The 21,480-nt window shown below is 39.8% G+C and overlaps 1 protein-coding gene across 1 annotated transcript in view; it reads left to right on the forward strand.

Moving 5' to 3' along the window:
- ECHDC2 (enoyl-CoA hydratase domain containing 2) overlaps window positions 1–21,480 on the forward strand; it is a gene marked incomplete in the record, with an annotated part of 851,050 nt that overhangs the window by 1,289 nt on the left and 828,281 nt on the right.

The raw sequence follows: 21,480 nt of genomic DNA on the forward strand, positions 1-21,480 counted from the left end.
TCACGCACGCACCTACCTGCGTGTCTTTAAATGTCACTCGACCGTGGGGAGGACATGCACACTTCTCGCAGAAGGCACTCCAGCCAGGAATCGAACAAGGGAACCTCTTGCTGTGAGCTCCTTAAATAGTTAATTGACCGAAATGAAAAACTAGTGCCCTGTTAAAATACTACCACCATGCTTCTCCACTAATCCTGATTTTTGACTCATATTTAAGCTCTATTTCTCATATATTTTTTACTTTCTTTTACGTCGGAGAGGATTAGTCAGCAAATATTTATTTAACTGAGTTAGTGGGCTGCTACCCGACCATTCTCAGTCACTGTCCAAGCTGCAAGACGAGACAAAAGTGCAGCAAGTTAGGTTATCAGAATATCAAAATGTAAACTAAAATAACAGTGTAGCAGAATAACAGTAAAACATTGCACAAGAAATAGTTTACAAGAAGCTATAAATACAAACTAGAATTCTACCATGTTGTTACTCAGTTGATAAGAGAAATACAAATTTGTATGTGCTACAGAACTGCGTCTAATACTCTGTTTAGACAATACTTCATACATAAGAAAGAAACCGGATTTTATTCTATGCACAGTTAGAAGTCATATAAAAAGGTATGAGAAGAAGTGATTGGAGAAGGATAAAGTAAGTATCTGTAGTTTATTTATATTCAGCGGATGTCTCTGAAGCAAGTGAATTTGTACTCTTCCTGCAGATTTGTGTTGAACTCTTCCTGTTTTTTGTTTGGAAAATATCTCTGATAAAAAATTGGATAAGGAGTTCCAGGAAGCAGGAGCCAGTTAGAAGATGGATTTCGCACTAGTGGTAAATGTAAAATGGGAGTTTTTTTACATTTTTAAGTTTGCATTCTGTGTTTGTACCAAACTTGTCTATCAAGTGTTTGCCACCTATTGGTGTTGTATCATAAAGCTTTAGTGTCATCCAGGCATCCAAACTCCTCTTGAATAAAGTAAGGTGGCTTTTTTAATAGCTGGAGGCAATGCATTGCACCATATTCCCACTCTATAATGAAAGTGCACCTTATTAGTGAAGTTTTGTAGATAGGTGTGTGATGTGTGGTGTTGTCAGCTATGCCAGAAGTAGGGCAGAGGATATGCCAGCATAGTTAGAATTATGTCATTTGTATAAGAAACTGATTAGTACAGATGCTTGTATTGAAAATATATTTGTAAAGTCGCATGTGTTTTAAAAATGTATTAAGTTTGTCCTGCTGGACAGAAAAGAAATACATGTACATCAGACTGCATTGTAACTTTTGAAATTAATATATTGTAAAAAAATTATACTGGAAGAGAAGAGGTTGATCTCAGTCCAGCTAATTTTGAAAAATAGTACATACAACAGCTAATTTTGAAAAATAGTACATACAACTAGCAACAATGAGAAAATCAAGAACACTAATTCAGACCCAAAAGTATTTTATTCTCTAGCGCCAGACCCAAAAGTATTTTATTCTATAGTGCCTCGGTACAAAACCTTCCAGGAGTTACAAAATTCAGCTAAAAATGTGTTACCTTTTGTACAAAAAACATAACCATTCAATAATACAATCAAACAAGTAAATAAAATACTTCCAATTAACCTCTCCTTTCAGTCCCATAGGGACCAAAGTATCATATTTAAGAATAAAGACAGACTCTAACAGTTTTTCTTTCAAAAGAATTTCATCAGCATTTTCAACAAATACTTGTTGTTGCCTCACAGTTAGACGTTGCCCGTTTGATTCTCAGTTAGTGCATCTTCTGTGTGGCGACATGCGTGAATGGGCATTCCTTCGTTGAAGGTTGTGCGTTAGGCCCGGCAAGCCAGTATGTAAAAATCTACTGCCAATCATTAGCGGACCGGAGTTCCGCTGTGGCAACCCCTAATCGGGAAAAGCCAAAAGACACAAACAAACTTGCTCTAAAATACAACCTTGAAACACAGAAAAATCACTGCCATGTACATCTCTGAAATGACATGCTAATATCTTGTCTTCCCTCTGATTTTTTTTATGTCCCTGATATGTTCCATTAACCTCACTTTAAGACTTCTTTTTGTTTCACCAATATAAAAGAAACCACACGGGCATCTTAAGGCATAAATAACCCCCTTGCTGTTGCATGAAAAATGTCCCCTTGGTACATATTTGATTTTATTCATATATTCAAAGGAACATATTGTATATTTGCAAATAGAACAACTGTTGCATTTATAAGTGCCCATAGATAATGGACCAACACTTAAGTAAGTTACTTTTTTGGTAAGACAAAATTTCCATGAACAAGCATGTCCTTTAAACTTCTTTCCTGTTTGTATGATATCATAAGGTGCTTACTCAAAATGTTATAGAAATACCCATCTTTATGGAGAAAATTGTAGTAATAATATTTTACAATACTACTAACGTCCTCACTTTTAATGTTATATGCTAACAAAATACATTTGTTCATTGTTGTTTTCACCATTCTCTCTACCCCCCCCCCCCCATTGACCCACAACCTATCCTAACCTTGTTTTTGATTGTAACATGCACAGTGTTTGCTTAGCTTTTTCTATTGCTTTCCTACTATAACCTCCATTATAAAACATAAGGGAAGTATTGTATATTTCTTCCAACAAATTTGTCTCAATGTTACATGTTCTAGATAATCTTAAAAGATGATAGAACATGGGGGGGGGGTGACAGCTAGTAGCATACAGGTACTGGCTTCCATCTAAGAATTACCTATGTACCCCAAATGTTGCCATTATCCAAACTCTTAAGTGTCAGAGCTAGATAAGAGACCTGGGTTCCATATTGTAGCCCATCAAAAGACAAATTGAATGTGTTTTGTTGTAAATCAGCAGCAAACTGCAGAATTTCACTCCTTCCCCCTTCACATATAAAAATTAAGTCATCAATCATAAGTTGTTAAAAATAATGGTAGTACAGTGAATGCAGGACTTGGGTGCAAGTGGTGTCCACTTCATCCAGGAACAACAATTTTCACAAGAAGAGTTGGAAGAACAGTTACCGCCAGAGACATTGGGTACTGTTGATGTATCTAAATCTCTCAAGTTTTGAATTAAGTAAGGAAATGTGCAATATTTTAAGGAAAGGCTAGAATTTTGTGCCAGCCACAAGGGCAAACAAATACAATGTGATTAATTCATTGAGAGATTATGTAAGAAAGCTTATTTAAGTTTTTGTTTCCCAAAGACAGCAGTGTTTCAAATATGTTTTACAAGCATTGTGTTTATAACCCCCCCCCCCTTTGAAAAAGGAGCTTTAACTATTTCCCATGGCATGTGAACAACAGATTGAGTTATTGAACAACAACAGATCTGAGTATAAGTATTATAATCTATCCGTTCAGGAAAGGCATTTATTGCCTGAATTATTAGTGAATGATGAAACCCTGATCAACTAAGGCATTCCCTTTATTGGCCTTAGTTGTATTGGATAGGACTAAATATGTACATAATATGGATGAAATGTTATCGGATGTTGGATGAAATGTTATCGGATGTTGAATTTTATGGAGAAGTATCTTTTGGTGAAGTGAAAAAATCTTAATCAGTTAGAGGTGCTCAGAGTGAGGAATGGTTTTTAAGTGGTCGTATCACTGAACAGATAGGGTGCTTTCTGGTAGTTGAATTGCCTAGAATGAGTTGTATCTTTGGTTTACTCAAAATCCATAAAGATTTGGATGACCCACCTATAAAGCCTTTAGTGGCCAGCAATAAAAATAAGACCGAAGCAATGGCTATTTTTAACAAGCACCTGCAACAAGTTGTAGAAATTCATGCTTCTTGTGTCAAAGATTCTTTTGATTTCAAAACTAAAATTGGAACTTTAAGGTTATAAGATGAAGATTTGCTAGTCACATTAGACGTTAATACTGTAATACCTAAGGTGTGAGTTAAACTGTGCAAATTCTCTAGAACTACAGTAAGCCTTTTAATGGAAATGTTGGATTTAATTTTAAGCTACAACTTTTTTGAATTTAACAGTAGCCTGTATCATCAGATCAATGGAGTAGCGATGGATGCTACTATGGCCCTGAGCTATGCCAATGTTATGCATGGGTGGGAAAGGTGTAATATTTTTCAGAGTATTTATATGAAATTTATAATATTTTTTAAGCTCTTTATTAATTATGCCTTCATTGTTTGGAGTGGTAATATGGACCTTCAGACCTTTTATGTTAATTTTTACACTATTTAAATAATGTTCCTGTTTAAAGTTTACTTCGAATTACAGTTGCAGTAATGTTAATTATTTAGGTGTGACTAATTTATAAAGAGTGGGCAGATTAATGAAAACCATTTATAAAAAAAAAGATGTACAGAATAATGCTCATCTACATTATGAGAGCATGCATCCCAAAAAGACTAAAATTGATATTGTTAAAGGACAACTGAGAGTATATGAAGTAACTGACAAAGGGGATGACTTCCAAAGGGAAAGTGTTAGTTTATATAAAAAAATTATTAGCAGAGGATATCCCAAGAATATAGTACTGGAAAAATACAATGAAATACGTAGTAGAAGAAAAGATGAACAAAGAAAGATGGTGTTATTAAGCAAGTAGACTATAAAACTTCTATGCAGATTACCAACAGTGTGGATAAGCAAGCTATTTAAAAGCATTATTTCTGTTAATTGGAATTTTAAGTGCAACTCTGAGATTAGTAAAGTAGTAGAGGATGCTCCTGTGTTTATACAGAAGAGAGGGAAAAGTTTGAATTTATTTAAAGTAAATTGAAGCCTCCACAAAAGAAGCACATCAGTCCAGGCATTTACAAATGCTATAACTGTAATTTTTGTAGTCATCTATTGACTGATGTTAAAGAAATTTGTATTATGTTTTAATGTAGAGTTAAAAGGTATTACTTGTAAGTCTAGATTTGTGTACCTGGTGTTCTGCATTTCATGTTGGTCGTACCACTAGGGAATTGTACAAGAGAGTGTATGAACATAAACGTGCTGTGGCAATTGGAGATGAAAGAAAATGCCCTTAGGAAACATTATAAAGTTACTCTGTGTAAAATTTTGTTTTGGATGAAGTGTTATGTTTTGATAAAATGTTCCATGCTGAAGAACTGGGGTGACTGGAATAGATTTGGCAAGTGAAATTAAATGCTTGCCATCCACCTGGTCTAAATGATGGGGAGGCCTTTGTTGCTCTCCTTAAAAGGAAAGGGTTGAAGCATTTAATTAGTGTCCTGTGATTTTATTGGATTGAGTTTATAGTTGGTGAATGTTAATCATATATTATTCAGTCTGAAGTCTTATCAAGACAAATGTGCTCACTGTTTAATGTGTTGTGGTCAATAAATATTCAGTCTGAAGTCTTATCAAGACAAATGTGCTCACTGTTTAATGTGTTGTGGTCAATAAATAAATTCATTGTTTAGTTGTAGTCTGGATTTTTATTTTATTTCCATAAATGTTTTATAATCTGTATCCACCAGTTTTACTGGTTTCTGATTATTATTTTGTCATCTTTTTTTCTGTATAAATTTAATCAACTTTCCACATGAATTTTCATCTTCATCCCTTGACTATTCATTCAGTATTTCCACAAATTTTTCTTTTTCACTTACACTCATCCCTTTATAATATCCCTAACTTAACCCAGCCTAGTCTGGTGATGATTCTTCTTTCTCTTCTTTTAGAACCTTCTCCAGTTATTTCACTTCAGTTCTTTCTTCTAAATTACATGCTATTTTTATCTGAAATTTTTATTTTTTTACCCCCAACTCGTTTCTTTTTGTACATTGTTTCTGCTATTTTTTTTTTCTGCCATTTCCATAATCTTTGATTGCATTTTAATACCCCATTCTCATCTACCATTCCATCCATCTTACCATACCTTCTTTCCTTAAAAGGTGAAACTTTTCTTCTTTCCCTATAAAAATATTTGTTTTTACAACATTGTTTTAAAATTTTCTTTTTCTTATGCAGTTTCTTTTCTTTTTCTGTCACAGTAGAACCTCCATATTTTCTTAGACTGGACATGCACCACATGTACTCAATGGAAGACCGATGTCTGTCTATTGACCACTTCTGCAAGTTATATCTTGACCACTTGGAATGTGACACACCATTAATTTCTCCTCTATAACTTGACCAGTTGAGTCCACTCTACACCAAGGTGTGGGCTTTGCCCCTTAACTTGCACTAAAGAAAAAATAATACAACTATTTATTTTATTGCATTTGTTTACCGGGAAAGTCCACTGGGTCTAAGAGCCCATTTTCAGTGGATGCCTGGGGAGAAAAACTCCGACAAGAACATTTGATAGAGAAAAAATTAAACGTTAATTGGTACAGAAGTAGCAAGTCTGTTACACACAGTGATTACAGTAGCATATACAGAATATATACATAAAAACAGGAATTTAGTTGGTTTGATTTATAGTAATATATATTGAATATAAGCAGGAATGTAGTTGGTGTGATTTACAGTATTGTATACAGAAAATATACATTAAAGCAGGGATTTAGTTGGATGCCAGATGAATTCAATCAGAGAGGTATAAACCGAGATATTTAATCAGTATTATTGTACCAGTATCAACAAGTGATGAAAAATTAATAAATATGGAGAAAGTATCATCAGTCACTAGTAGCAAAAAGCATAGGAGTTTAGTTATCCTATAAGGAGAATGATGAGAATGGGTTATAGAGCAAGTACATAGCCAGGAAGAGTTGAGATGATTTTTCAGTATTTGCTTGAAGGTGGTGGTGCTGCTTGTGTTTCTTATAGAAGGTGGAAGTGAGTTCCATAGTTTGGCGATGGTGAAGACGTAGAGGAGTTGACTAGCAGGTAAGGTGGGCTTTTCTTTTAGAAGTAGATGATTTTCAGATCTTAGTTGCCTGCTGGGTTGGTATTTGGCAAGTAGGGTTGGGAGAGCAGGACAGTCTGTGGATTATTTTGGCTTTTCTGTTGTAACGCACCAAGTTTGTATTTTGTAGAATTTTGGATATTAGTAAGGAGAGAGGGTAATAAAAAGGTAGTTGCAAGGGTCTCTCTAGTAGAGGGGCTAAGAAAGTGTTGGTGCCTGTAAAAGATTCCTAGCTTTTGATGTTTTTGTTGATGTGTTAAGGTTTTCATGGGAGTGGCTTTTTTAGGGGTAAAAATTACTAGTGTAGCTTTTTCGGATTTAGAGCAAGATGATTAAGCGACCAAGATTCAATAGAGGTGAGGGCATTCTGGGTAATTTGCTGGAGTTTAGTGCTGGAATTTGCAGTGCATATTATTGTGGAGTAATCTGTATACTGGATTACTGAGCATTGTGGGAGAGTAGTGAAAGTAGTTAAGGTGCTAAATAAGACAGGACCAAGTATGGAGCCTTGGGGGTACCCCTGTGGAAGTATTGAGGAAGGGAGAGTAAGATTGTTGCCATTTGGTGTATTGCTGCCTATTGGAGAGAGAGTTACTCAACCACTGTAGGGTAGGTGGGGAAATGTTGGAGGGTGGATAGTTTAGAGAAGAGGATACTGTAGGGAAATGGTATTGAAAGCTTTGGAGAGTTCGTGAAAAAGTGAAGCAATTATTTTACAAGAATCCTGTGCCCGGTTAACTGTATCAAGGAGGAATAGGAGGGCAGTAGTGGTGCTGTGTCCTGGTCTGAAACCATGCTGATTGGGTGATCGAATTTGATTTTCAAGTAGGTGGTTGAGGAGTTGGGCATGAATGCATTTTGCCAGTATTTAGAGAGGGGTGAGAGAATTCTATGGGTCATAAGTTTGTGGTGTCTGTGTTGGTGCCGCCTTAGTGTAAGGGGCGAATTAATGCTTTTTTCCAGATGTCTGGGACAAGAGATTCTTTAATCCATTTGTTAATGGCTATAGAGTTTGCAGTTAGCTGCAGGAAGTGTTGTAGATTGTACAGGGTTTTAGCTTTAATTTTTTTTTTTTTTTTTTTTTTTGTGGGTATGGGGGAGAATTTTAGGTTAGAGTTGAGGGTAGGATTGTGTTTTGGGATGACTTGGTCATCAGCTGTCTTGGTGGTGGTAACTGTAGGAAAGATAGTAGTTAGATTAGCTATGGTGTCAGAAGTAGGAATTGAAGAGGGTGGCTAGTTTGGTAGGGGTTTTGTATGGGTCAGGGGATGGGTTGCTTTTGAGAGCCTGGGTGTAATAGTTGGTCGACAGAGGACCAGAATTTTTTTTGGAGTTTTTATGTTGTCTTTGTAGATGGAGGTTGTGGGCTTTCACTGGTTATTAGATGTTTTGTCTGGTTATGGAGCTGCTTGTAAGGTGTCGGTATGTTTTTCTACCACGATTTCCAGATTTTTATCCCTTGTGGACATGATGACTTTGGTGGATTTTGACAGCCAGCTTGCATGGTTGTTTTATTTGTGTTTGGCGGGTGGGTGCTTGCCTATTTAGGACGTCTAGGAATGTTGAGTTAAAGAATTCAACAGCCTCATTAAGTGGTAGGGATTTGAGGGGTTCCCAGTTTACTTTAGCTAAGGTTTCATTAAGTATGGATGGCTGGAATTTGGTCAAAATTTCTGGTTGATTTGTATTGGTGTTGGGGTAGTTTTGCATAGGATATATACTGGGTGGTGGCAGCTAATACTGTTGGGTAGTATGCCTGAAGTGATGACATTGTTTGGGTGGGACACTAATATCCAGTCTACTGTGGAGCCCCATTTTTTTGGGGTCTGGTGATGTCTTCAGTTACTTGAGAGAAGTTGTAAAGGTTTGTTTTTTGAGGGGTTGTTGTAGGCAATGTCTAACCAATCGACATCCACCTAGGATGATTGTTTCATTATCTATATTTTGGGAAGTCCGGACAAGTATGTTTTCTAATATTGGTGTGTTTCCTGGAGGAGTATACAGAGCAATTATGCAAATGTTTTTATGGGTAAGTTTTAGTTAAAAATTAGTACTTCAGCTGGGGAGATGTTTGGTGTTGGCTTTGAGTAGGGAATTGATGTATAATTGCTAGGGGAGGGTATTGCTGCTACTCCTCCTTGTGGGGCTCATCGGCACTCGGGCATGAGAAGCCTGGAGGGAGAAATTTGGTGTCTTTTACATATGATTTCAACCAGGTTTCAGTAGCTGTGAGAATATCTGGGTTGTTTTGTGAAATCCTTGCCTAGAGTTCAGGTGTCTTGTTTTCGTGATTTATGGTTGATAGCATGAGAAAGTTGCTAGGTTTGCTGTGGCTGGGGAGGGGGTGTTGGGCCGGGGTTGGGTTGTACATCACCGCATTGGGTTATAAACCCACAAATTATGTGGCTTATACTTATCAGTTTTTTCCTAAAAATGATATAGTTGTTGCTCGTAGTGTGATGATCAGGATGTCTTTGGAGAGGTAGAATTTTTACTTTGGATAGTACAGAGGTATTAGCTGTGAATAAGCTAGGGTGGATGTCTGAGAAACTTGATAAATGTGGATTATGTGTGGTGGTTGTACAGGTGGGGGTGTAGGAGGTATGTTGGGTGTCTGGAAAGTTGTGATTATTTTTAGGAGAGAGAACGTAAATGAGAAGTGAGATCAAAGTAATGGTGATGGACATGATGGTGGTTTAGGTCAGTGTGATAAGTGAATGAATATGAGCAGGATAGTGATAGTTTAGGGGATGGAGCACTATATGGCCGTATTTAGAATGGGTGGGGAGGTAGTCATTGGGTGGTATGGTATGACTGGGAGAATTAAGGGGGTTATGGGATAGGTGGTTAGGTATAAGGTTGATGTTATGGGGTTGGGTGGGGCTGGGGTCGGTGTGGGGAATGGAGTGAGTGTGGGGAGCAGAGTGAGCGAGGCTGTTTCAAGGTATTGGCCCAGTCTAGTGGCAATTGGCTGGAACCCTTCACTGATGTTGTGCATGCACATGTTAAGCCTTAAAACTTTACAAAACTAAGTTGTAATTCACGTATTGCAACAGAAAAGTGTAGGGTGTCAGGCTCTTGCTTCCCAGAGATTTTATTTAGTTAAGATAGCCAGCTTCAGTGGATAAAGTAGATATTCTTTTATGCAGTTAATCCTGCAAAGGGGGGGGGGGGCATGCAGGAAAGAAACCCGTGCAAACTATTAATTTCATTTTTCATGTTTTATTATTACCACATGTTGGATTAGGCCTAATGTCCTATTTAACACATGTTGTGAAGATTTTTTCCTCATGAAGGACTGGTCTGAATTGTAGGTACATCCTACAGTTACTTGAGACGTGATGGCCCAAAGGAAAGAACTCGGGACTGACATTGAAGGAAAAGGTTGATTTACATTTTCTGGAAAGCAGCAGCCAAAGAAAGATGGCAGAACATTTTGGTGTTAGCAAGACTACAGTTGGCAACATCCAGAAATGTAAACAGGAGTACTTGAGAGAGATGGTAAGGAAACCAAAGACCTACAGCGTTAAAGGAGGAAAACTTCCCTAGAAGTCAGTAAAGTCACATTAAGCTGGCTCAAACAAATGAGGGCAATTAACGCCTGACCCTCTGGGCCATTGATCCAAGAAGTAGCTAAAAAATTTGCATAGAAATTTAGGCTGGTAGATTTCCAAGCATTAAGTGGCTGGCTTGAGAAATTTAAACTGCAACACGAGATCTCCTAGAAAGTCTTGTGTGGTGAATCAAATGAATTTCCAGTAGAAGTTGTGGAAGAGTTCATCAAAAAGTTCCCTGACTTTGCCAGAGGCTTCAAAGATGACCTGCATTTAACACTGAGTGTGGCCTCCCCCCCCCCCCCCCCAAGACTATGCTTGACAGGAGCCTCGTCATGAACGGTGACAAATGTAAGAATGGAAAACTTTCCAAAGAAGGTTTCTCAGTTCTGCTTTGCACTAGCTCAATCGGAGAGAAACTAAAGCCCTTCGTGATTGGTAAATCAGCAAAGCCACGTGCGTTCAGCTACGCGCATTCAAGATCCTGAAGCCCAAAGACCTCCCCATCACTTGGAGATCAAAGAAATATGAATGGATGACTGGTGCCCTATTTGAAGAGTGGGTAAGGGGTATTGACAGAGAAATGAAGAAACTGTTTGTTCTACTGATAGTAGACAGTTGTCTTGGCCACCAGCAAGTGAATCATCTCACAAATGTGACACTGAAATTTCTGCCTCCAAACACTACCTCAAAAATCCAACCTGTTGACCAAGGCATCATCAAAACATTTAAAATGCAGTACCGAGCCCAGCTCCTGTAGTGGGTCATTACTAAAACCAAACCTGTGGTCCGCCTGTGGAAGCAACTTCAGCTGCATCAGTTAACGCTCTGGATGCTGTCCTCTGGATCAGTTCTGCCTGGAATAAGGTTCAGCCAGAAATGATGCAGAAGTGTTTCAAGAAAGCTGAATTTCTCACAACCCAAGGGCTGTGATGAGGCCAAAACATTGTGCTAGTCTCCCATGGCAGAATTCGAAAGAGTAGATTTTGAAGGTTTTGTTGCAATGGGTGATGAGGTGGCAACCTGTAATAACCTGAACCAGAAGCAATTTTCCAAGCGATATTGACAGAAGTAGAGACCAGTGTAAAAGTGCGTGAAGCAATTTCGTATGTGAAAGCTTATGTCCAGTTAACAAAAATGTTCTAACAGTATATGTCCAAATTGTATAGTTTTCATTGTATAAAAATGTGTGAATGTTTAGAAAGTATCATTTTGGGCTTGTATTATATGTTACAGTATTTATAGAACTGCTTACAAATGCATTGTAAAGAATACATTTTACTAAACACATTGCTATTTGTACAGTTTTAATAGTTTTTATTAAAAAAAATATTTACATTTATCTATTTTGTTTGTTCTGAAAATGCTCTGAAATTTAACGTGTGTAGTCTTCTAGAGGTGTGACATTCACACCACATAGGTGTTAAGGTGTTCAACGCTGACTTTTGTAAAATTTCAATAAAATACTCTTATTGCCATATGTTCATTCCATGTGTACCTCATTCCACTTTTTTGCTTATATCTGCAGTTGACCATTTTATTTTACCTTGAATGATTGAAGAGGTCAAAGCTAGAATCGGAGGGCCTGCAGCCAAATGGCATAGAATGTCAAGTGTAGTCTGACAGAAGAATGCCGAAGCTGAAAAGTAAGGTGTACGAGACAGTGGTGAAACCAATACTACTGTGTGGTACAGAAACCTGGGCAGTAAAGGCAGAACAGTTGAAGCTAGAGGTGATGGAAATGAAGTGCCTGAGAAGGGTGGTAGGATGCACATTGTGGGTCAGACGAAGAAATGAGGACATAAGAGCAGAAGCCAAAGTAGCTCTAATTGCAGAAAAGATCAGAAGACAAATAAATTATGGTGGTTTGAACACGTGCAGGAAAGCAGAAGACAATCTGGTGAGGAAGATTTGGGACAGACAGGAAGATTCCCAAACCAAATGTTTTTCATTGCCGCAATAGAAGCAATAACAGTTGCAATTTTTCTGTTTACCATTATGTTATATTGAAATACACTATAGGTTATACTGAATGTGCATAATAAAAACTCTTCCCTTCCCCCTCTCAATATATTTCTGTCATCCTTGTTTTCTTTGTCATTCACTTTATCCCATTTTGTTAGTAAAAAAAAATTTTAAATTCAAATTTCTCCATTACTGCAGTTCTGAATTCCACAGTCAGTTTTCTTTTTAACTGCAAGCTAATGATCTGAAAAAGTCTTTCTGATGTGATATGTCTTTTCCATTTCACCCACGTGTTTCAAAAGTTACTTCGCATAAGTCTTCTGACTCCCAGCAAGTCAAAGCTGCTATAAATCCTAATGACAATAAAATGCTGTCATTAATGTCATTCTTGTAAATAGTATCACTGGTTATATATCTTATCCTTACCACTGGCCTTTTTTTTTTTTTTTTTTTTTTTTTTTACTTAAGCTGCTGTCCTCCTGTTCCTGTCAAACATTGCTCTTCACTTTGTACATTGCTTCTTGTTCCTTGAATTACATCACTTGCATGTGTCTCTTTGGTTCATTTCTGTCCTCTACAGTGCCCAGTTGTAGAGAGACATTTTAAAAATGTTGTGCCGTCAGGCACTGTAATCTGCTTCTTTGTGACATTATCAGCTTCATTATCCTGTAACACTTGGTCCATTACAGCACTCCAGCTCACCTCTGCTCCTTCCTTCATTAAATTCTCCAATATCTTTGTATCCAGTCTTCTAGTGTCCATGCCCATAACTAGGATTCCATCTCCCTGATTCTGTCTCCAAAAGTTCTACAGCATCACTGTGTGTTCATATTGATCACTGCTGCAGTCGACTTGGCTGTATGGAGTTTTATCCTTCCAAGGACATATAACAGCCAGCCAGATGTTCTTCATTCCACATTGCTGCAGTCCTAACTATTGGGTAGTCCGCTGTCCAGTCGGCCCGAATACCAAAGTATATGGCTGACGTCGGTCAGGGCGCATTAGACTGACGTCAGTACGTCAGGGTACTAATGCGCATGACCGACGTCATATCCTCAGTCTTTTTTGCCGCATGGTCCGATGCAGAAGCAATTTTGCGAGTGCAGGTTGGCGTTCTGAAAATTTCTGAAGTCAGAGTTTCAGACCGAATCAAAGTTGGCTAAGTACCCCGTTGGGGAATATTTTGGTTTTTTCTTGCCTCAGTATTTAACCGGATGTCAGAAAAAGTGAATAACTGTATTTCTTGTGGGAAACAGATACCTCATAGGGATTACCATACTTTGTGTATACCTTGTTTAGGGCCTGAGCACGACGTTGTTGGATGCCGTTCTTGTGCTAGATTTAACAAACGCACTATTAAGAGAAGGTTAGACTGTGCCAGGTTAGTGTTTGGCAAGCGTTGTAACTATAAAATGCCGTCGGATGCTCCGACGCCAGCTTCGGCTAAAAAACGCAAGGACAAATCAGCAAAGCCTAGAGGGGAAGAACCGACAGTCCCAGACGTCGGTTCTTTAGAGGGCTCAGTGGAGCCGGAGGTTTTGCCAGGTGTTTCTTTGGAGTCTCAGGGAGAGACTTTACTGTTACAGGATGTTTCCTCTCAGGAAGTAGGCCAGGCTGAGGGGCTTCTCAGGTGGCTGTTCTTCCCTCACTTCCTAAGGTGGTTAGGGCCTCCCCTTCTGTTTCCAAGGCTTCCTTAAGGGGCAGGCCAAGTTTTGCTTCAGTGGGGGTTTCTCCTAGTGCTTCAGGGTCTTTGCCTAAGAAACATATGCTTAAAATGGCAGAAGATTTGATTACTATGATAAGGGTTCTATGCCCCCTCCTGATAAGAGGCCTAGGGTGGAACCTGAGCTTGAGAGTTTTGAGCAATGCTCGGAGGCTTCTGAGTCTTCGGCTGAAGACTTGCAGGAGTTCCCTACTTATTCTGATTCTGATGTGGATGATTCTACTCCTTCAGCTTCTCCTCCTGAGGATTTTTCATTTTCAGAGACTTTGCATTCCATGAGGGAGCATTTTAAATGGGAAGGCCAAGATTTCTCTGATTCCAGGAAAAGGCTTAGGGAGTTCTTGTTTTTACCCCAGCATAGGCCTTTAGCTATACCTCCTGTTTTGAATGTGGTGGAAGATGTTTTTGCAGAGGCTTCCCTGAATCCTGATTCTTTGCCTCCTACCCCAGTTAAACCGGATAGGTATTATAGGGTGCCTGAAACTCATAAGTATCTTTTTAAGAGTCCTAGGGCAGACCCGGAAACTGTCTCTCAGGGGCCTAAAGGTGTAAAGGCCTCAGTTGTTAAAAATCCTGTCCCTCCTGATAAAGAGGCAAGGGCTTTGGATAGATGGGGAAAGAAGGTGTATACTTCTTCCACTTTAGCCATGAGGGCGTTGAATTGTCAGTTTCACATGTTAAAATATCAGAATTATCTTCTTTCACAGTTGAAATCTAAGGTGGATGCTCTGGCGGAAGGTATTGACTGTAAAGAGTTGCAGGATTTAGTTCATGTGTCTGAACAGGTGGGTAAACATTCCTTGCAATGTGGTTTTGATGCTGTGCAGGCCTCCTCCAGGGTGGCTGCCACTGGTTCTGTTCTTCGTAGGCACGCCTGGTTGAGAGATCAGAACTTAGCTGAGCATGTTAAGACAAGGATTTTGGATGCTCCTTTGCAGTCTGATGTGTTGTTTGGTTCGCCTGTGGAAGCAGTTTTGAAGAAAATGGAGGACAAGGCTAAATCTATGCAAACTGTTAAAGATTTTTACAGGTGCAGCCTCCGAAGTTTAGTAGAAATTGGCCTGCTAAGGGTTGGACTTTTCCTGCTTATGATTCCCAGTCTAGGGGTAGGTCTAGACGTGGTAGGGGCAGGGCTCAGGGTTCTTTAGGCCTAGGACAGGGAGTTCCCCTGCTCAGACTTCTGGGGAGGGCAGGGGTCAGTCCTTTCGTAAGCAGACCCAATGACCTGCCTTTTCAGCTGCCAGTTCATTCTCGCCTGGCAGCACCGTTGGGAGGAAGGCTGTCTCTTTTCAAAGAAAATTGGGATTTAATTACCCAAGACAGATGGGTTCTGGATATTATTCACCACGGTTACAGGTTTTATTTCCATACCTTGCCTCCTTTCAAAGGTATGCCAGACATTCCTCCTCTACAAAGACAAGAGGCTCACAAGCAAATTTCTCTGTTACTCCAAATAGGGGCCATTCAGCCGGTTCCTGTGCCAGAAAGGGGCCTAGGATTTTATTCTCGCCTGTTCTTAGTACCAAAAAAGGGGAACACGTGGAGACCAATTTTGGATTTATCTATCCTCAACACTTATCTGGACATTCCCAAGTTCAAGATGTTGACGTTACAACAGCTTTTACCTCTGCTGGGCAAAGATCACTGGATGGTAACTTTAGATCTCAAGGAGGCTTACCTTCATGTGCCTATAAGACTAAGTTGCAGAAAGTATCTGCGTTTTCGAGCTGGAAATTCTCATTATCAGTTCTCTGCATTGCCCTTTGGCTTATCTACTGCCCAGAGTATTCACAAAGGTTCTGGCTCCAGTGATAGCTTACTTCAGGCTAAAAGGAATTCAAATCTATCCTTACTTGGACGATTGCCTGATTCTGGCTCAAGAAAAGGAAGACCTTCTACAGCATTTGGAATATGTCATAGCAGTGCTAAGATGCCTAGGGTATTCTGTGAACGAAATAAAGTCCAGTCTAGTACCCTCTCAAGACATGTGCTTTCTGGGTGTGAGACTGAATACAGCAGCCCAGATGGCCTTTTAACCCCGGACAAACAAAAGAATCTTTCCAGTTACTTCCATCAACTATCTCTTCAGTCCGGGCTGACTGCAAGGACAGTCCTTCAAGCCTTAGGGTTCATGGCATCTTGTATTCTGGTGCTTCCCAATGCCAAACTGCATATGAGGAAGCTACAATGGTATCTCAAAAATGTATGGACACAGCACTGCCAGGATTTGGACACTGTCATTCAAATAATACCTTGCATTCAAAAGGAATTTTTGTGGTGGGCTCAGGAATGTCACCTAAACAAGGGACTCTCTGTGACCCGGCCAGAGGCGAGTCAGATTCTAACGACAGATGCCTCAAACATTGCTTGGGGAGCTCATCTAAATGGAAAGTGGATACAAAACAAGTGGCCTGCCAGACTACAGCATCTACATATCAACATGAAGGAGATGTTAGCAGTCCAATTTGCATTAATGGCTTTCAAGGAGTTACTTCTTCCAGGGCAGGTGTTGATTCTAACAGACAACACAACTGTCATGTGGTACATCAACAAACAAGGGGGAACTCATTCTTACCCATTGTGCAGGCAAGCAATGATTTTATGGGAGACTGCGCTCAGCTTGCAACTAACTCTTCAGGCAAGGTTTCTGCCGGAGCACAGAACTCCTTAGCAGATGTGTTAAGCAGACAAATCATGGATCCCCACGAGTGGAAACTGGATCTTCATGTATTTCAAAAGTTGATAGTGTCCTGGGGAACTCCAGACATAGATCTGTTCGCTTCTCCACTAAACCACCAGCTGCCAAAGTTTTGCACAAAGAGGTTTCATCACACAGCTTGGAAAGTGGATGCTCTTTCTTTCAGTTGGAAAAATCTTCATGTGTATGCGTTTCCACCTCTGCCTCTTCTTCCAAAGGTGCTTCTAAAGGTCAGACAAGACAAGCCAAGGATGATTTTAATAGCTCCAGATTGGCCTCGGCAGCACTGGTACCCATTACTGAGGAGTCTGGTAAAGAAGCCTCCATGGCCTTTACCCTTGATTCCACACCTGTTGTCTCAGAGAGACGGTCACCTGCTCAATGTCAAGCTTCACTCTCTTCATCTAACAGCCTGGCATATTCTGTTTTGAAAGACAGCAGGTCTCAACTTCCTCAACAAGTTTTAAATGTGATTATGGAAGCCAGGAGACCTAGTACAAGGAAAGTGTACGCAGAAAAATGGAAGAGATTTTTATTTTGGAGTGCAGCAAACAATTTGGAGATTTCGGAGCCAAATCTGAGTGTGGCTCTTCAATATCTTACTGAGTTATTGGACAAAGGTTTGTCTTTCTCTTCCATTAAGATTCATGCTGCAGCAATTTCAGCTCACTATGATTGTGACCCACCATTGTTTTCACATCCTTTGTTCAAGCAATTTCTTAGAGGGGCAAAGAATATAAGACCCCCACGTAGAGCTCCTACTCCTGCTTGGGACCTCAATTTTGTGTTGGAGAAACTTACTCTACAACCTTTTGAGCCTGCGGCTACTGCTGACTTGAAATACTTGTCATGGAAGACTGCTTTTTTGTTGGCCATTACTTCTGCAAGAAGGGTTTCTGAGTTGCAGGCCCTTATGGCAGTGGAGCCTTTTTGATTTTCATAAGGATAGGGTATCTTTACGCACTAATCCTTCCTTTATGCCTAAGGTGGTTTCTAGTGTGGCTTTAAACCAAACTATTCATTTGCCTATTTTTATGCAGATCCCCAAAATAAAGGGGAAAAGATTTTGCACACTTTAGATGTACACAGGCAATTGCGTTATTATTTGAGCAGGACTAAAGATTTTAGGCAGTCTCAGCAGTTGTTTATTTCTTTTGCTTTGAGTTCGCAGGGCAAGCCTGTGTCTAAACAAACTATTTCTAGATGGATTGGGTGTTGCATTACATTTTGTTATTCCCATCATGGCAAGGAAATTCCAGCTGGGATTAGGCCTCATTCCACTAGGGCTACTGCCACTTCAACAGCATTTCTAAGGGGGGTGGCAACTAAGGATATTTTGGAGGCAGCTACTTGGAGTTCAGTGCATACTTTCTCTAAGCATTATCACCTTCCTCTCTACTCTAAGTCTAGGGCTGGTTTTGCCACAGCTATTTTGCAAGGCATGTTGTCAGTTCCTGCTTCCTTATGATTTGCCAGCCTCCCTTACCTCTGCTTTGGGATTCTACCCAATAGTTAGGACTGCAGCAATGTGGAATGAAGAACATAGTACAGTTTTGTACCTACCATAAATGTAGATGTTCGAGGATCCACATTGCTGCAGTCCAATTTACCCTCCCTCCTTCCCCTCTGTGTTTAGGGGTGGTTGTGTAGGTGAGGTTATGATCTGCTAATTTTGTATATTTTGTATATATATATATATATATATATATATTTTGGTGCAGGTATGTTGGCAGTGTTTGGTTTTGGGCCTTATCTTTTCAGGGTCTTCTGACATCTGGGGCAAGAAAAGACTGAGGATATGACGTCGGTCATGCGCATTAGTACCCTGACGTACTGACGTCAGTCTAATGCGCCCTGACCGACGTCAGCCATATACTTTGGTATTCGGGCCGACTGGACAGCGGACTACCCAATAGTTAGGACTGCAGCAATGTGGATCCTCGAACATCTACATTTATGGTAGGTACAAAACTGTACTTTTCCAAAGCTTCAAGGTACTTTCCACATGCCCAAACTGTCAAGCAGCTCGAGCTGAAAGCTTGGGCACAAAGCCCTTGGAGGTTTACTGCTGCCAAACAGCATGCTGCTTTTGAGGATCGAGACTCAGCTTGTGCTTTTCTTAGCCCAACAGATAATTTCCCTTTGTGGGGGGGGGGGACTTCCATATTTTTTTTTTTAATGCTTTATTACTTTTCCCTTCAGGAAAGTTATAAAGCTAGGAGTGTGTTTTTAACAGATTGCTTCAAGAATGTAATGTAATTTTAAATGGAGCACTCATTTCTTTCAATTTAAAAATAGTGTTAACTAACAAACTGTTTTCTGCAAAACAATTGTGTTTATTTTAATATTATGGGGCTGCCATAGTGTTTAAATGTGCTTTTTTAATATAACAGAGTAACTTTTGTGGACTGATAGTTTTACTGGCATTGTTACTTGTTTTCCTCAGGATAGAAGCAACATTTTTGGCTTGACCATGGGACAGATTGCTTAACTTTTTCTTTTTGTGGTTGGACAACTCTTCTGTGGCCATTTGTTGTACCTCAGACCACTGGGTCCTTCTGGTGTAGCACCTACAGCCACTATGGACCGGGGGTTAGCCACATCCTCTGTGGCTATTAGGAACACCTCATTAGATAAGGTAGAACCAATTCTGTCAGTCCTGGGGAGAGGAAATGGGGAAGGTTTCCCTGTTGTATCAGAATGCTGGGCTTATGCCTGAGAAAACAGCAGCTGACATTAGTAATATGGTTGGCCCCATTTTTCCTGTTTAATAAGAAATCAAGCATGTGTCTACAGCACTACAGATACGATGTTTGCTCCGAGTGTTGATGGAGAAGTACAGAGAAGGTCAGGAGGAGTTGCATTGTGTTTTTGTAGACTTAGAGAAATCATATGACAGGGTGCCTAGAGAGGAGTTGTGGTATTGTATGAGGAAGTCGGGAGTTTCAGAGGAGTATGTAAGAGTGGTACTGGATATGTATAAGGGTAGTGTGACAGCGGTGAGGTCTGCGGTGGGAGTGATGGATGCGTTTAAGGTGGAGGTGGGATTACATCAAGGATCAGCTCTGAGCCTTTTCTTATTTGCAATGGTGATGGACAGGTTGACAGACGAGATCAGACAGGAGTCCCGGTGGACTATGATGTTTGCAGATGACATTGTGATCTGTAGGGAGAGTAGGGATCGGGTGGAGACGACCCTGGAGAGATGGAGATATGCTCTAGAGAGGAGAGGAATGAAGGTCAGCAGGACTAAGACATATTTGTGTGTGAAATGAAAGGGAGGATAGAGGAATGGTGAGGATGCAAGGAGTAGAGGTGGCAAAGGTGGATGAGTTTAAATACTTGGGATCAATAGTTCAGAGTAATGGTGAGTGTGGAAGAGAGGTGAAGAAGAGAGTACAGGCAGGATGGAGTAGGTGAAGTGTCAGGAGTGATTTGTGACAGACTAGTACCCGTAAGCGTGAAAGGGAAGGTCTACAAGAGGGGGTAGTGAGACCAGCTATGTTATATGGGTTGGAGACAGTGGCATTGACAAAAAGGCAGGAGTTGGAGCTGGATGTGGCAGAGTTAAAGATGTTAAGATTTGCACTAGGTGTGACAAGGGTGGACAGGATTAGGAATAAGTATATTAGAGGATCAGCCCAGGTTGGAAGGTTTGGAGACAAAGCTAGAGAGGCAAGATTACGTTGGTTTGGACATGTGCTGAGGAAGGATGCTGAGTATATTGGGAAAAAGATGTTAAGGATGAAGCTACCAGGTAACAGGAAAAGAGGAAGGCCTAAGGTAAGGTTTATGGATGTGGTGAGAGAGGACAAGAAGGTGATTGGTGTGACAGAGCAAGATGCAGAGGACAGGAAGAAATGGAAACTGATGATCCGCTGTGGTGACCCCCTAATGGAACAGCCGAAAGAAGATGATGATCTACTCCTCTTCCAATTTCTTTTGGTAGGAGAAATTTACTGGGACTGGTTCAGGATGTGATTCGGGCTACAGATCCTAGTTTCTAGTAAAAGAAAGAGGGATGTCTCGTTTCCTGAAGAGATTCAAAGTTCTGAATATGAACAAAAAGATGCAGGGATGAATTCAAGGTTTTGTCCTTAGATTCCTGATTCAGACTCTAAGAGCTCTTTCTGATTATCCCTGTTGTGGGGGTTTCCCTTTCTCTGAGACTATTGCTAGAACACCCTAGTATTTTCAGTGTGTGAACACTTTGGTTTCTCAGGCCCTCAAAATATACTACGAGTTGTTACAGATGGATTTTCCAAAACCTACACCATTCCTCCTGTCCTGTCTGCTTTAGAGGATGTGTCTTTACTGCCTGCAATTTGTGTGATAGTAAGCTGTCGCTATAAAAAAAGCAGATAAGATGTATAAAGTCCCTCAGTCTTTTAAATTTTTATACACTATTCCCAAACCTGACCAAGCAGTTGTATATCCTTAGTTGAATCTTCTGCTACTAAGCACTTGGTTAATTCTAATCCTACTCTTTTAATAAGGATGGGAAAATTGATAGGTGTGGGAGAAAAGTGTATACTTCTGCAACTTTGAATTTCAGAATTTTAAAATGACAGGTTCTTGTGTTAAAAGTTTATCCTGACATTGTGATAGTATTAGGAACTATATAAAACTGTGAAACTAATTAATAAACTATAAAAATAAAATTTCATGTCATATTTGAATCAAACTATAGATTTCCTACAATTT

The sequence above is a fragment of the Protopterus annectens genome, chromosome 10.part0, assembly GCF_019279795.1.
Source record: "Protopterus annectens isolate FY-2018-M chromosome 10.part0, PAN1.0, whole genome shotgun sequence".
NCBI classification, from domain to species: domain Eukaryota; kingdom Metazoa; phylum Chordata; order Ceratodontiformes; family Protopteridae; genus Protopterus; species Protopterus annectens.